This window comes from Rhinolophus hipposideros (assembly GCF_964194185.1).
Source record: "Rhinolophus hipposideros genome assembly, chromosome: 11".
Classification (NCBI taxonomy): domain Eukaryota; kingdom Metazoa; phylum Chordata; class Mammalia; order Chiroptera; family Rhinolophidae; genus Rhinolophus; species Rhinolophus hipposideros.
This window is the reverse complement of record NC_138057.1, coordinates 79,606,870-79,622,264: the sequence shown is the minus strand read 5'-3', so window position 1 is coordinate 79,622,264 and position 15,395 is coordinate 79,606,870.

Here is a 15,395-nt window from a genome sequence, read left to right as displayed (position 1 = left end):
TGGACATACCTTTTGGGGGCCACAGTTCAAGCCGCAACCCTTTGCTTGTCTTGAGTGAGGCTTCAGCCTGAGACTGGCGTTGGGGCAAGCTGAGCCTCCTGAACCCCTGGCCACCCTGCAGTCATGAGGAAGTGGTGAGGATGAGGGAACAAAGTTCCCGTTCCTCCTGATTCTGTGCTAAGCGGCCTCGTGGACTCAGAGTTCTCAACAGCCTGTGAGGCAGGGCCTGTTCCTGCACCCGCAAAGCTCGGGAGACCCTGCCTTCCCTCCCCTTCCCTCCTGGACACAAGGCCCTCCTGGGCGCTGACCCCCATGCTGACAGCCCGACCACTTCCTGCATCCCCAATGGCTTGTTAGAGATGCCACGTCCACCCCGTGATTGTTGCCCCCGTGCCTGGAATGCCCTCTTTTCAGCCCCTCTCCGTCTCCTGGAGAATCCCAAGTCGTGCTTTCCAACTCCATCCATCACCCACTGGAGTGGCTAAAAGCAAGAACTGACAACACCAAATGTTGACAAGGATGTGGAGCATCTGGAACTTCTGTGCATTCCTTGGGAGTATAAGGTGGTTCACCACTTTGGGGAGAACAGTCTCGATACGTGTGTATGCCCGTAAATTCCATGCCCACCTCCTGATTTAACTGATCTGTTAAATCCATACAGATCTGGTGTATCTGTGTCACTCTCTCTCTGAGCTGTCCTGAGCTCGTGGGAAGGTGTACATACCCATTAACTCACCGGTCCTCAGGGTCCCCGTGGGCTGAGAGGTCAGCAGCCTCTGCCAGTCCCTCCCCCCAGGCTGTCCCACACCCAAATGCCCCCTGCCGCCTCCTCCTCTTGCGTTGCTATTCCCTCCCAGAGTAAGGTGTCACATAGAGCTCAGAGATCCTGAGGTTAGGCTCTGGCTCAGTGTTCGATTTCTGGCTCTGCTATGGGACTGTGAGCAAGTCACTTAGTCTCTCCAGGCCTCAGTTTGCTCATCTGTGAAATGGGGTGATATTAGTGCCTGCCTCATCGTGTTGGGATATCAGAGGGGCAGGCACGGTTTTGCATGTGACACACGGAGCTGAGTGCTTGAGGGGAACTGGCCAGCCAGGCAGCCCCTGCATGCCCCAGGGTTGTGTGAATTCAGTGGGTCACCCTGCCAAAGAGTGAGTGAGTCCGTCCCCACCCAAACCCCTGCACCTGGGCACCCCCAGGGGCCTTTTCAGCAGGCAAAGAGCACTTGCAGCTCAGACTAAATAGCCCTGGGCTCATCTGAAAATGAGGCTCCCGCTGGAATCCCAAATACCAGGGAGGAGCTGTCAGCCAGCAGGATGGAGAGATGCAGAGATTTCAAAGGGCCCAAATTTCAGTTACAAGATGAATAAGTTAGGCGCTAAGGTACAGCTCCGTGACTGTACTCAACACTACTGTTACATACTTGAAAGTTGCTAAACGTAATCTTAAATGTTCTCACCACCAAAAAGTGGTAATTATGTGACAGGATGGAGGTGTTAGCTAAGCTATGGTGGTAATCATTTTGCAATTTATAAGTCTATCACTTTACACCTTAAATTTACACAATGTTGTATCCTTTTTTTAATAAATTTTATTGGGGAGTAGTAGGGAACAGTGTTTCTCCAGGGCCCATCAGCTCCAAGTCATTGTCCTTTAATCTAGTTGTGGAGGGCGCAGCTCTGCTCCAAGTCCAGTCGCCATTTTCAGTCTTTAGTTGCAGGGGGCGCAGCCCACCATCCCATGCGGGAATTGAACCGGAACCTTGTTGAGAGCCCGTGCTCTAACCAACTGAGCCATCCACCTGCCCCTCCAGAAGCTCAGTGACAGCTTGTTGTCTTCAATCTAGTTGTGGAGGGCGCTGCTCACTGGCCCATGTGGGAATTGAACCGGCAACCCTGTCGTTCAGAGCTCGCGCTCTAACCAACTGAGCCACCCGGCTTCCCCACACAATGTTATATCTTAATTATTTCTCAGTAAAGCTGGGGAAAAATTAGCAGAACATAATTTTTTAATAGAAGGCAATTATTTAAATGTTTTAAAAGATTTACATTTCAGAAAAAGGAAGGGAGGGAGAGAGGGGAAGGAAGGAAGGAAGGAAGGAAGGAAGGAAGGAAGGAAGGAAGGAAGGAAGGAAGGAAGGAAGGAAGGAAGGAAGGAAGGAAGGAAGGAAGGAAGGAAGGAAGGAAGGAAGGAAGGAAGGAAGGAAGGAAGGAAGGAAGGTCAGAGATTGCAGAAACCCCGCTGACTACAGGGGATTAGGCAGAAATGAGAACCATAAAAAAGTAAATAGCCAAATGCAGCATGTGAACATTGGTTCTGGAAAGAAGAGGAGAACCATCCTGAGTGTGGCAGAGCTCATCTCTCTTTCCCAGTGGGGACAACAGCCCGGAGCCCTCAGCCCAGGGCCTGGCCCCAGGCACACCTGGCTCTGAAGAGGAACAAAGGCCCCCACACCTGGTTCCCGGCCAGGCTCCACCCCTTCCTGAAAGCAGTGTGACCTTGAGTAAGTCCTGAAGCATCTCTGAAGCGTTTGCCTGTTCTGCTCCCAAGTCCCTCCCCAGGGCCGGCACAAGAGGTGCTTGGTACAGACTTGGTGTAGAATGAAGGCCAGTCCCAGCTGGGCTGCGTTCTGTGCTGACAGGGCGAGTGGGGAAACCGAGGCACAGAGGAGCTGCTTAGCGTGACTTCAGTCATAAGAGAAGCACAGAGACGTGGCCCCAGGTTTCACCCCAGAGGCTCAGGGCTAAGTCCCGACAGGCATTTGTATTCTCTCTCCCGTGTGCTCTTCAAAGCCCTATCTACATCGCGTCTATTTACCTGCCTCATAATCATGCAGGAAATACACGTCCGGAAGAAATACAGGAAAATACGAAGAAGAGAGAAACATCACGCACAGTCCCGCCACCCGAAGCTGCCCTGCGGTACAACCGTGCCTTCTCAGCGCCCTGCCATGCACGTGCTCCCGCATGCCCTGGTGGCACGAGTTCACATTAGCAGGATAAACCCCGCCCTGGCTTGGGCGCAGACTGTTCCCACAGCAATAATTGTGCACAGCTTTTTACCTGGATCAAAATGCGCCTCCGACGTCCTTTTTACTGGCTGTGTCATACTCGGGGTGTGGAGAGATCCTGATGAATCAGTGAATCCCCAGTTGGGGTAGAGGTCATTTGATCAGTGTTTTTCAGATAGAAACCCTGGAAGCAGGTGACTCGGGCAGGCAGGCATCCTTCTCCGAAACAACCCGGGGGACAGGTGCGTGCTTTGCCCGAGGCAGCCTTGTCCCACTGTCAGATGGCTCCAGGGTGAGGGAATCCTTCCCGAGGTGGAGCCCACGTCTGTCCCTCCAGAACGTGCCCATGTCGATGTCAGTTCTGCACTTGGGGTGACACGGTGTGTTTACCCCTTGGCGTCGGCCTCCTCGTCCCCACCCCAAAGCCACCGGCATTTTCCCAGCCTACTGCACCCCTGCCCTTTCCTCTCGCTCAGTTTGAGAGAAGGGCACCTTCCCCACCTACCTTAGAAAGCCTCCCAGGTGGGTGAGAGGTTTGCAGGTTTAGAGGTTAAGGGTCCTGGCTTTAGAGCCAGACAGACTTGGGTTCAAATCCCAGCTCCACCATGTCCTGGCTGTGTGACCTGGGAAGGTATGTGACTGGTCTCAGCCTCACTTTCCTCATCTGTAAAATGGGTTTGAGAACAGTCCCGACCTCATGGGAATACCAAAGGATTTCCCGGTGCTGTCTTTGTCTACCACCTAGCTCAGGACCAGCTCCTGGTAAGGAAGTAATAAATGCAGGTAATGATATTCTAGATGGTGGGCAGTTCTTGTCCGTGAGGATCCTGGGGACAGGCTCAGTGGGGCTGTGGGGGCCTCACCCAGAGTCCCAGCCCTGACCCCCCCCTCTGGCTGTCAAAGGCCTGGGACGAGCTCGTCTCTCACAGAGGGTGGGACCCCAGTGTGGCTCAGGGAGGACGGAGGGTTACAGACATGGAGAGCAATCAATACATTATTTAATAGTGAGAATGCAAATGAGAAATTAACGAAGGCATCCCTCTGCCCCTACCCCCCCTCCCCCATCCCTCAGCCCCCACTCTTCCTTGAGTACGCGATTGCTGACAAATTCTCTAGAAAATATCAAAACAGCCTCAGGCTGGAACCTGCCACAGCGATGCACCATTATTTATTATTGATGCAAAACCTTGACAAGTTCTCTTTTTAAGGAAAGCGAGCAGGGGAGAGAGCTGCAATCTGTGTTTAAAGGGACAGACTCCCATTTCCCCTCCCCAGGGCTGGTGGCCACAGGAGCACCGCACACTGCAGCCCCCTCCCTCTGCCTCCGTGTCCTGGCCAGGCAGGCAGGAGAAAACGATGGAAACCGAAGAGAGCAGCAGAGGGGAGGGGCACGTGCCTCAGTTTCCTTTTGTGTGCTCTTCCACAGCCCGCAGTTAATGGCATGGCCTGTGGACGTTGGGGCGGGGTCACGATGAGGCCAGAGAGCTCTGACTCCTGCCGTAGGCAGTGGAGAGGAGGCAAGTCTGAGGCAGAGGGCTGTCTGCAGTGACCCAGCCTCTCACCACAGCAAGACCTTAAGAGCCATTCTGCAAAGTGGAGCAAGTTCTAAGCTGGTGGTTTAAACTTTTTTAATGTTAGAAATACCTCCATCGCCCAGAAATCACTGGATGAACAACTTGAATTGTCTAGAATATTGAAAAGAATCAAAAAAAGGAAGCTGGGAAATCCTCTGAAGGAGCTGTTTCAAGGTCGCAGAACTCAAGCGTTCAAGTTCACGCATTTGACCCACAGGAGAGTTCCTCCGGCCCCATTACTCTTATTTTAGACTCGTTTCCAACAAGTTCGGGCTTTTTTTTCCTGGTCTCCTAGCAGGTTAGAAATGGTGACACTTGGAAAGGGCGAGGGGGACACTGTGAGGATAAGACCTGTAAACAGCACAACTGAATGAGGGGCAGGGGTGATGGTGTAAGCTAAGTAGAAGCAGGAACGGAAGAGGCAAAGCACCGGGGCAAGTGCCCTCACGGGACTCCAGTTTGGCAAAGGAGTCAGACGTGAAGCAAGTGGGACGCACTCAAATTTAAAGCAGTTAGAAAAAGCATTTCACAGAAATGGCATCTTTGAGAAAGGAGAGCTTACAGACTCGTTGAGAATTTCAGAGCTTATCACCCAGGGGTCACGACTGCGAATGCTTTTACGAGCAGCCAGGTCATATAAATGAAAGAAACAGGAGGGGTGTGGCAACAGGGAGTGGTGGTGACAGTGGCAGGCGGGGCACCAGAGGCCTGGTCTAAACAGACAGCAGGCCCTGAGCTCTGGTCACCCCAGCGATGGAGCAGGGGGGCTCACCGTTGTCAGATCTCCCCAGTTTTCAAAAGAAGGTAGAAATCAAATTTTAGGATGCGATCTCCCAATTTTCAAACATTGACAACCAATTCTTATTTTCCAAAAGAGTGTGTCGTCAGACAAAGCCTGTCTGTATGCTGAGCCCAGCCTGGAGCCACAGTCCGCAACCTCTCATCTCCGCTGATGAGGAAACTGAGGCCTGGAGAGGTTCAGTGACAAACGTGACCCGCTGCCCGGGTCAGTGGCTTTGAAACAGTGTGGTGCCTTTTCCAAATCAAGGAAGGGGCTTGGGTCTGGGGCTCATCATGACAGTGACAGCGTGTCAGGCTGGTGCTAGGCCTGTACACGCTCCGTGTGGTGAGACCTCAGGGGAGCCTCTGCTCCTGCCATCGATGCGGAAATGCAGGCTCAGAGGAGTCAAGCGATGTCCTAGGGCCACACAGCTGCCCAAGTGGCAGAGCCGGACTGGGGGCCTAACCTGGAGGCAGGAACATCCCATCCCAGGGGCCTGCGCTGCAGCACGTCATTCTACGAGGGAAATACAGGCTCGGGGGGGCAAATACCAAGTGAGATCGTTGTTCTGCTGGGTTCCTGTTGCTGCTCTGACTACCAGAAACTCAGCGGCTTGTCTCACAGCTCTGGAGGTCAGAAGTCCTCACATCAAGGTGTCAGCAGGGCTGGCTCCTTCTGGAGGCTCCGGGAGAGTCTGTTCCTTGTTTTTTTTAGCTTCCAGAGGCCATCTGCACCCCTTGGCTCCTGGCCTCTTCTTCCTTCTGAAAGCCAATTTCTCTCTGCCTCTGCCCTTTGCTTCTGTCAGCACTTTTCTTTCTCTACCGCCCTCTTATAAGGACCTTTGTGATGACATTGGGCCCACCCGATAACTCACGATGCTCCTTAACTTATTCTGACCTGCAGTGGGTATCCCCTTGCCATGTCAAGTAACATACTCACAGGTCCCGGGAAGTAGGACGCGGACATCTTTGGGGTAGCATTGCCCTATGCCCACAGCTGTCTTCCCTGCAAAGACCATGCTGGCCACCACTGAATGGAGGGAGGGGCAGGGAAGAAGACCAGCGGCGGAGGGCTCAGGAAAGGCCGGGGCCGAGGGGCTGGCACCTCCCATCCTGCTGGCCCCACGTCCGGGGAGAGGGGCTGGGACCTGGAACCCGGCATTCGTGGCTCCAAGTCCTCATCTCATTCTGGCTTCGTGGCCCTGGAGAGCTCAGAGAACCCAGAGTTGCCCCTCAGCCGGTGAGCCAATCAGTGGGGTTCCTCGTCAGCTCATCCACTCGCTCCTTCATTCCACACACATTGCTCCAGCCCCTCTGGGCCAGGCCCCATGCCAGGCACTCGGACAAAGTTGTGAGAGGCAGATGGGACCCAGGCTCGTGAGAACTGTTGGTGTGGCGGGTCTTAGGCACATGATTGTGTGATTACAGATAGGAGAAAGTGCTTTGGGGACATGGACTATCTGAGAAATGAGAGGCTTCATATGGTGCGTCTTCATATGGGGGCTGAAGGTCTCTCCTTGAAGAGATAACAGAAGGAGCTGGTGGAGGGGTGGGGTCTCTGAGACGCACCGTGTGCTTCCCCAAGTACAGCCGCCGGTGGTGAGGCTTGGCCTTTGACTACCCACCTGTGCTCTGGGCCGTGAGGGGCTCACTCCCCTCCCTCATTTAGGCTCTCTCCATGTTTTGGTTCATCTCTTACCTCTCAGTCTGACCATTGGTACCACTTCTCCCAGGGAGAGGCCCCTGGCTTTCGGAGCATCTCCTTCCCTGGCCTGCTGCCGCAGCTGGGACCCAGGACGGGGTGGGGGGCCCCAGCACCAGCTCCTGGGACGGTGCAGAGCAGGCCCAAGCTCCTCCAGGAGCCCAGGGTCTGGGAACCAGCCAGAGCCCCTTCCACTCTGTGCGAGCCCCATGCCCTGTGCTTGATGGTGGACATGCCCTGGGGAGGTCCCACCCCGTCCCTGAGCCCCTGGCTGCCATCTGAAAATGGGCCTGGTGGCCCAGCCTATGTCCAGCTGCTCCACCCTATAGGGCCCTCATTTGTGTTCTAAGGGGCCCTCGGGGTTCTCAGGCTCTCTTCCTGGACTGGCAGCACGCACTTGGGGCGCAGAGCAGACGCCCCGCAGGAATGTTGGCGGGAACAGCCGGCGAGCTGCTGCAGGGAGTGTGGGCCTCACTGGAGTTCTCAAATGTTGCTCACGGCAGCGCTGGCACCAACCCCGTGGCTGCGGCCCAAGGCTGCAGGCACCCCGCAGCAAAGTGCCATCCTGCCGCCGTGGGGGACTCGGACACTCTGCCCTTGTGCGGGCAGGGACACAGCTAGGCTGGCTTGGGACTCCCAGGGCCGGAGCCTTCGCTGGATTCCGAAAGGGCTCCCCACTGGCTGCAGGTTCTCACCCCCCTATCCCACCCCCCCATCCCCACCCCCACACTTACTAACCAGTGACCTTGGGCAAGTGGCATAAACCTTCCCTAGCCTCCATCTTCTCTTCTGCAAAGGGGGGCACCTGCCTTGCAGCGTCTTTGTGGGGCTAAATGAGATAATAGGGTTGAGTCCCATGTTTAGCCTGCAGTCAATGCTCGAGAAATGAATGGCGCCTTTTAAAATCATTTAACTGCTGTTTCAAGGCGGGGCTGCTGCTGACTGGCTGGTGGCCGTGGGGAGTCCCTCCCCTGGAGGAGCTGGGGAGGAGTTGCTGTCAATCTCACACTCTGACCTGTACCAGCTGTTACTTACCTATCACTCTTCTAACTGTCATTGGGCTGCAGGCTTCTGGAAGGCAGGACCACCCAGGCCCTGGCTGCCCAGCACACAGTAAGCACACAGTAAGTCAGGACTGGCAGGCAGAGCTGTGCCTTGGGGAGGGGAGCTGGCGCTGCATGGCCGTGACAGGCAGGCAATGCCACCCACCATGAAGGGAGGGCGTGGCAGGGAGGAGGCCTCTGGCCCCACCACGAAGGTCACCCTTTCCCCCAGGTCACAGGTCATTCCTCTGGCAAGGTCAGGGCCCAACTTTCAGAGGAGCCAGAAAAGCTCGCTGGATTTAAGAGCTTATGGAGAGTTTAAAGAACCTGCTGTTACTTCTGAAAAATCCCTCTGCCTGCATTGATCCTCCTTTGAAAGGTGTTTACTTCAACAGAGCATGGAGCGGGTCGAGGGGGGAGGGGCGAGGGAGAAGAGGACTCAAATGGGCACAGTGTGACGTCTGTGGGCATCTGTGGGCAGGAGGCTGGGCTCCCTGGGTCTCCAGTCCTGTGACCAAGCCCTGCTATTTGCAAAGGGTTTGCCTCCAGGAAAGATGGCTGAATTCAAAAAAGCGTGAAACCTGAAACCTCCCAGCCCTTCCCTGGGGCCCGTGGTCCAGCCTGCCTCCTCGTGCCACCATTTGGTCTGCCCTCTCCCAGGAGAAGCTGAGGTGGCCACAGGGACACAGCAAACAGTCTGGGTTCGGCCAGGACCTCTTTCTCGAGGTCTCCTGAGACCTGGCAGTGGCCGCAGCTGTCCTCTGCTCAGAGCTGCCTGACTCCTCTTTCTGCACCCCTCCACCACTGCTTTCCGGACTGCCTGGACCCCCAAAACCTGGGGTTGGCCCTTGGACCTCTCTGTGTCTCAGGGGATGGAGTCATCTGTAAAACGGGGGCTTTCATGAAGCCGCAGAGCAAAGCAACAGGGCCCCAGGGAACAACAGAGGAGGGGGCATGTGAAGAACACGCCTTGGCCACAGGGGGACACGAAGTCTCCAGGTGCCTCCCAGAGAGCAGGAGCAGGAGGCAGCCAGGCCTAGGACAGGGCAGAATTGGAGACCTGGAAACTAAGCCACAGGCCCTGGCTCTTCCCTTCACTGAGCCTGGCACAGGTACCCAGGGCACTGTCCCCACCGCCGACCCTGCACTGACCACACTGGCTTGTAACCACCCGCTCTCATGGACCAGCTGACCGGGAGCTCCCGGTTAGTATTAGTTTCCCGTGGCTGCCGCGACAAATCATTCCAAACTGAAAACAGCTCAACATGTATTCTTTCCGAGTTCTGGGACCAGAAGTTCAAGAGCAGCCTCACTGGGCTGAAATCAAGGTTTTGGCCATGGTCTTTGGGAGGCTCCTGGGAGAACACATTCCCTGCTCCTTCAGCTTCCGGTGGCCGCCTGCTCGTGGCGCAGCACTGCCGTCCCTGCGTCCGTCTCTACATCCTCCTCCGCATGTCTAATCCCCTCCTCCTGCCTCTTAGGAGGACACTGAGGTGACATTTAGCGCCCACCCAGTAAATCCACGTGACCTCCTCGTCTCACGGTCCTTAACTTAATCACATCTACAGAGACCCAATAAGATAACATTCATTCTTTTGCCATAAAAGGTAATATTTCCAGGTCCCGGGGGTTGGGGAGTGAATATACCCCTGGGAGTCATGGTTTTCAGCCAGCCCCAGGGACCGGGTCTTGTTCACAGCTGGACTGCCTGTGCTTACCAGGGCGCCTGGTACAGTGCCTGGCTCAGTAAACACCTATTGCTGAGGGGAATCGAGTCAGTATTAGGCAAGGGTGGCAAAGGGCTGTCCCCCCAGCCAGACGACGGGTCAGGAATCACAGACACGTAAGGCTGGAGCAAGCATTTGATCCGACCTCTTCACTGCTCTCCTCTTTTGAAGCCCAGAGCAGTAGCTACAGGCCCCAGCTGCAGAGCTGATCTGTGCCCAAGGTACCGTGTTTCCCCGAAAATAAGCCCTAGCCGAGCCATCGGCTCTACTGCGTCTTTTGGAGCAAACATTAATATAAGACCTGGGCTTATTTTAATCTAAGACCAGGTATAATATAACATAACATAATATAATAACATAAGACAGGGTCTTATATTAATTTTTGCTCCAAAAGATGCGTTAGAGCTGATGGTCCGGCTAGGTCTTATTTTCGGGGAAACATGGTACCAGAGGGCAGGTTTCTGATGCGGGGGCTCCATGTCAGCTGCACGAGCCTCACAATTTTGCCAGCAAGAGGCGACATAGCCCCGTTCCCTGTGGGCACCACTGGTGCTGGCAGTGGGGAAGGGGTCAGCAGAGCCTTCCACGGCCACTCATGCCAGCCTCCCGGCCACGCTGGCTTCTCAACCGCCTTTTTTGACTTGACTTTGAATATTGACTGTATCCGCTGCTGGCTTTCCTATTTTTCAGTCAGGCTTTTGTTTGGACAGTCCTCCCGCAGGCAGCCTGGAGTGACTTTCACATCCCGCCAGCCCCACCAGAGGGTCTTCTGGCCACGGAGACAGGCAGGAAAGAAAGGCAGGACCCCGGGGAGACCCCGATCAATGGGGGTCTTTCTTCTGGCGCAGCGGTGGCCTAGCTGCTCCAGGCAGGGGCGGGGAAGGGTTCTATCACCTCTGAGCAGCTGCCGCTCTGCAGACCGGGAAAGGGGCTGGACCTAGCAGAGGGACAGGCCTCTGCAGAGAGCTGCATGGCAACTCGGGCCAGGCTGCAGGGCTGGAACAGGCATGGGCCAGGGACCCGGAGGCTGGGCGTGTCGGCCTCATAGGGCAGTACTTGCTGCCCAGTGCCCTCAGGAGAAAGCCAGGACCCTGCCACACCCAGCTGCCTACGGTACTGAGTGTAGGCTCCAGGCTCTCTAGTCTGGGAGGCCTGGGTTAACTCCGTGGGCAAGCTACTCCACCCCTGGGTCTCAGTTACCACGTGTGTAAATGGGGAGAATAACAGTACATCCTGGTAGGCTGTGGGAGGGAAGAATGAGATGATGAAAAAAACCTGTCTTGTTGGAAGGGCCCAATTAGTCATTACTGTCACAATACCATCTCCAGTGTTGCTTCCTGTTACTCTCCCACGTGCATTCCACACTCTAACCAGACACAACTTCCCTCTGCTTCTGGAAGCTTCCATGCTCTTTCGCACCTCCAGGCTTGTGCACGTGCTATGGAATTCTTCATCTTACCTAGCTTCTAGGTCTCCATCTCAATGCCACGTCCTCCAGGAAGCACTCCTGGGTTGAGTTCTCTGTGGCATGCTCCACGGCACCCGTGCTTTCTGCATCCCAGCACTCCCCACAGTGGATTCTCCATTTGATTGTCTCTCCCACTAGGCTGGGAGGTCCCTGGAGTGGGAGCTTCTGTCTTGTTCACCAGGTGCCTGAATGAATGAAGTTGCACGTGGCAAATGAATAATCTTCACAAACCAAGGAGCTCTGTCCCAAGTGCTGGGGGTCATTATGACCAAGGAGGGGCTGACAGTAGGTGATGAAATAATCAGACGAAAAGTCCTTGGAGCCTGAGAGAGGGCGATGATAACTTACCTGCTTGGCATTTCAGGGGAAGGGGAGACCCGCTTTGGAAAATGTGGTCTGTTCCCAGAGACTCAAGAGGCTGCCTCGCCACGGAAAAGAGGAGACTCCAGGCCCAGCAAACCGGCATCAAATCCCAGCTCTCCCACCTCCTCCTCCAAGGCTGACGGACTCTGTTTGATAAAAATACAGACCACGGAGGACGGAGGACGTTTGACAGAATTCAATGTGATGTTTCAATACTCAGCACAGAGTGTGGCACAAAGCATGTGACCCGTGTTTTAAAAGCAACAAATGTTAATATTTTGAAAGATACTATAAATACAAAACTAGTTTTACATCTTCTCCCTCTGACTTTTTAGCTGACCCCCAATACCCAGTTCAGAATTCCTTCCCCATGGCATTACCTTCAATATAATGTTTTCAATTTATGATTTATCAGGGTTTTTTTCCCCCTGAGACAGACGTCTCCAAGTTTCGATCTAGAAAATACAATCAACAAAATTAATATTTAAGTCTAGAAAAATCTAAATTTGGTGACTGATCTCAGGGATTTGAATTAACAGGCAGATTTTTAGGTCCCAGGCTCTGCCTGGGGCGTTGTATTTTACATGATTCCCCTGGGCTGAGGGCAGGAAGACGCCTCCCCCACCACCTCGCTGCCTGAGCGCTCGACAAGGAAGTGACAGTCACCAGCCAGGGCTGTCGTGAGCAGCTGGGAATCACTGGTCCCCTCCGTTGGCTGTCATTCTAGGGGTCACAGCCCCTCCCCACAGAGCCCCACCTGGCCCCAGAATCCTCATCACCCACAACCCCCCAGGCAGCCAGCTCTCAGTCCATCTTCCAGACCCGCTAGACGGGACGCTCTGTGCTGTCAGCCACTGTCCATTTTGTCCAAAGCACGTCCCTAGAGTGTGGCTAGAACGGTGCTGGCCCTGGCCCGTGTGGGACAAACGGGTGAATCGGAGCTGGCCAGCAGGGTGGATAGAGCCTTTTGCCAAGCCTGCGCAGTGGTGCTTTGCCTTGACGTCATCGCTACTTCCAGCAGACGCTGTAGTTCTCTTTGGGTTTTCCTACATGTGCCTACTTATGAAAACTGATGTTTAAACAAACCCTCAGCAACCGGGGATGTCCTTCAGCGGGTGAATGGATAAGCAAAGTGTGGTCCACCCGACAATGGGTGTTACTCTGAGCTACGGATGTGGACTTCAGGTGAATATGACTCAGGAAAGAAGCTGACCCCAAAAGGCTGCAGACTACAGGATTCCAGCTACAGGACACTGAGAAAGGCAAAACTGTGGACCCAGTGAAAAGCCCAGTGGTTGTGGGCATTGGAGGGCAGGGAGGGTTTTTAGGGCATTGGAGCTGTCTGTGTGCTTCTAGAAGGAGGGAGACATCATTACACCTTTGTCCAACCCCCTGATGTGCAACCCCAAGGGTGAACCCCAGTGAAAATTGTGGACTTTGGGTGACAGTGACGTGTTGATGTGCGTTCGTTGCTTCCTTGTAGCGAATGTAGCCCTCTGGTGGGAGGTTTTGATCATGAACGAGGCTGGGCGTGGAGGCATATGGGCCCGTACTTTCTGCTGAGCATACCGGGAACCTAAAACTGCTCTAAAACATAAAGTCTAGTTTGCAATCCTGTTTTTATTCTTGTTTTCTAGCCCAAATTGGAAAACTTATAAGAACACTTACCACATCTGTGGCATCTGAACAAATTCCCTAAGTCCACTAGCATGTTGGTAAAGGCCCGGGATACCCAATGGCTGCCCCCTCTCCTCCTTTTAAAGTGCTTCTCATCATTCAAAATATGAAACGGTAGAAACAGAGCAGCAGTCTCCAATGTGGATCTCCAGCTCTGACCTCCCCGGGAGGCCACCCCTTGGGGCCTCATTCTAGCTCAGAGCAGGGGGTCCCCACCACTGGTGCCCCCACTCAGTAGGTCCCTCTTCGCACCATGTCTCATTGCCTGAGTGACACATATCTGCTTACTTGTTTTCTCCACCAGCTTTATTGAAGTATAAGTGACATGCATATACAGAAAGTGTTCTGTTCGACACTTGGAGACGTGCACACACATCCGTGAAACCATCACTACCGTCAAGATCGTGAATGTGCCTGTTCGCGGCTGAACTGTGTCCTTCCAAAAACACGTGTGTTGGAGCCCTCACGCCCAGGACCTCAGAACGTGACTGGATGTGGAGGCGGGTCTCTACAGGGGTAATTAAGTTAAAATGAGGTCACGAGGGTGTCCCTCATCCAACATGACCGGGGGCCTTATAAGAAGAGGAGATTGGGATACAGACACACAGAGACCCCAGTGTGAAGACCGCCAGCTACAAGCCAAGCAGTGAGGCCTCAGAGGGAACCAGCCCTGCCGCCACCTTGATCTTGGACTTCCAGCCCCAAAGACAAAATGAACTTCTGTCGTTAACCCTTCCCCACCGCCTCCGGTTTGTGGTTATGGCAACCCAGCAAACTAGTACGGTACCCCTCATCCCCAAAATCCCTTCTGCCCCTGTGTGGTCCCTCCCAGCCCTCAACATCCCAGCCATGGACCTGCTTTCTGTTACTGTAGATTAGTTTGTGTTTTCTAGAATTTGACACGACGAAAGCATCATTTTACTGTTCTGCATTATCAGTAGTTCACCCCCTTTTTTTTGCCAAGCACTAGTTAGTGAATTGATATGCCATAGTTTTTAAATCTGTGATGGAGAAAAACGGGGGGAAAGTCCACCCATCTGTGAACAGATGAATGCGTATTTACTTGTGTTTAATCTTTACCTCCTGCTCGGAGTGGACACTCCTTGAGAGCAGACCCTGTTTATGGCCATTCCCACAGTGTCCAGGAGCAGAGTCGGTCCTTAGTAAACAGTGACACCTGCATTTATGACGTCAAGGCTCACTGCTGTGGAGGGGACACCCCCTGACACCTGCAGCAGGCTGAGCTCTGTCCCTGGGACACGGCCTCCCCTGGCATCGGGCTGAGGCTTTGCTCAGTCTCCTGCACACGTCCCTATCCGCAGATGGGAAGCTCATCGACTCGTACTGCCCCTGCCCACCATCATTCCCCTCATCCCTGGAGAGCCTAGTCCTGGGCTGGACACAGGATTTATCCTTCTCGGGAGCTTCCCTGGCAGTTCCTGCCCACCAGGAGTTCTCCCTTCGCTCGTGCCCTCCCCTGTGGTCCGGCTGCTCAGCGAGACTCACAATGTTCTCGTTTATTCAGCCACATTCATTGGGCACCTGTGGTGAGCGCTCGGCTGGGGACGGGGCCGCCGCACACAGAACCCGCAGTCCAGTCAGAGGCTGAAAGTAAATGAATCACGTCCCGTCAGCCCCACCGAGATCTGTTATCCCGTGCCCCGAGGGGCGAGGGTCCTGAGGCCAGGGAGATGGGTGGGGGAACTTAAGTTCCTTTGGGGGCTCTCTGAGGGGTGACCATCGAGCGAGCAGGGCTGGAGGAGGGACAAGGGTTGGCCTGTGCCCATATCTGAAGGAGGGTCCGTGTGGCCCCAGAGAGCGGCCAGCACTAAGAGGGGGACCCCCCAGGGGAGAGGACAGCTCGGACATGGCCTTGAGGGCGAGGACACAGGAGTGGATCTTACTCTAAACCCCCTTCTCCCATTGTTCCTGCTGCATTTCACAGCAGTGCCCAAAGCCAAGGCCACAGTTCTTTGTGGGGGTGTCGACACGCTTAGTTTTCTTACACCCCCTCCCCCAGTGCTCCTAACACTGCGGGGTCCGAGTTAGGCAG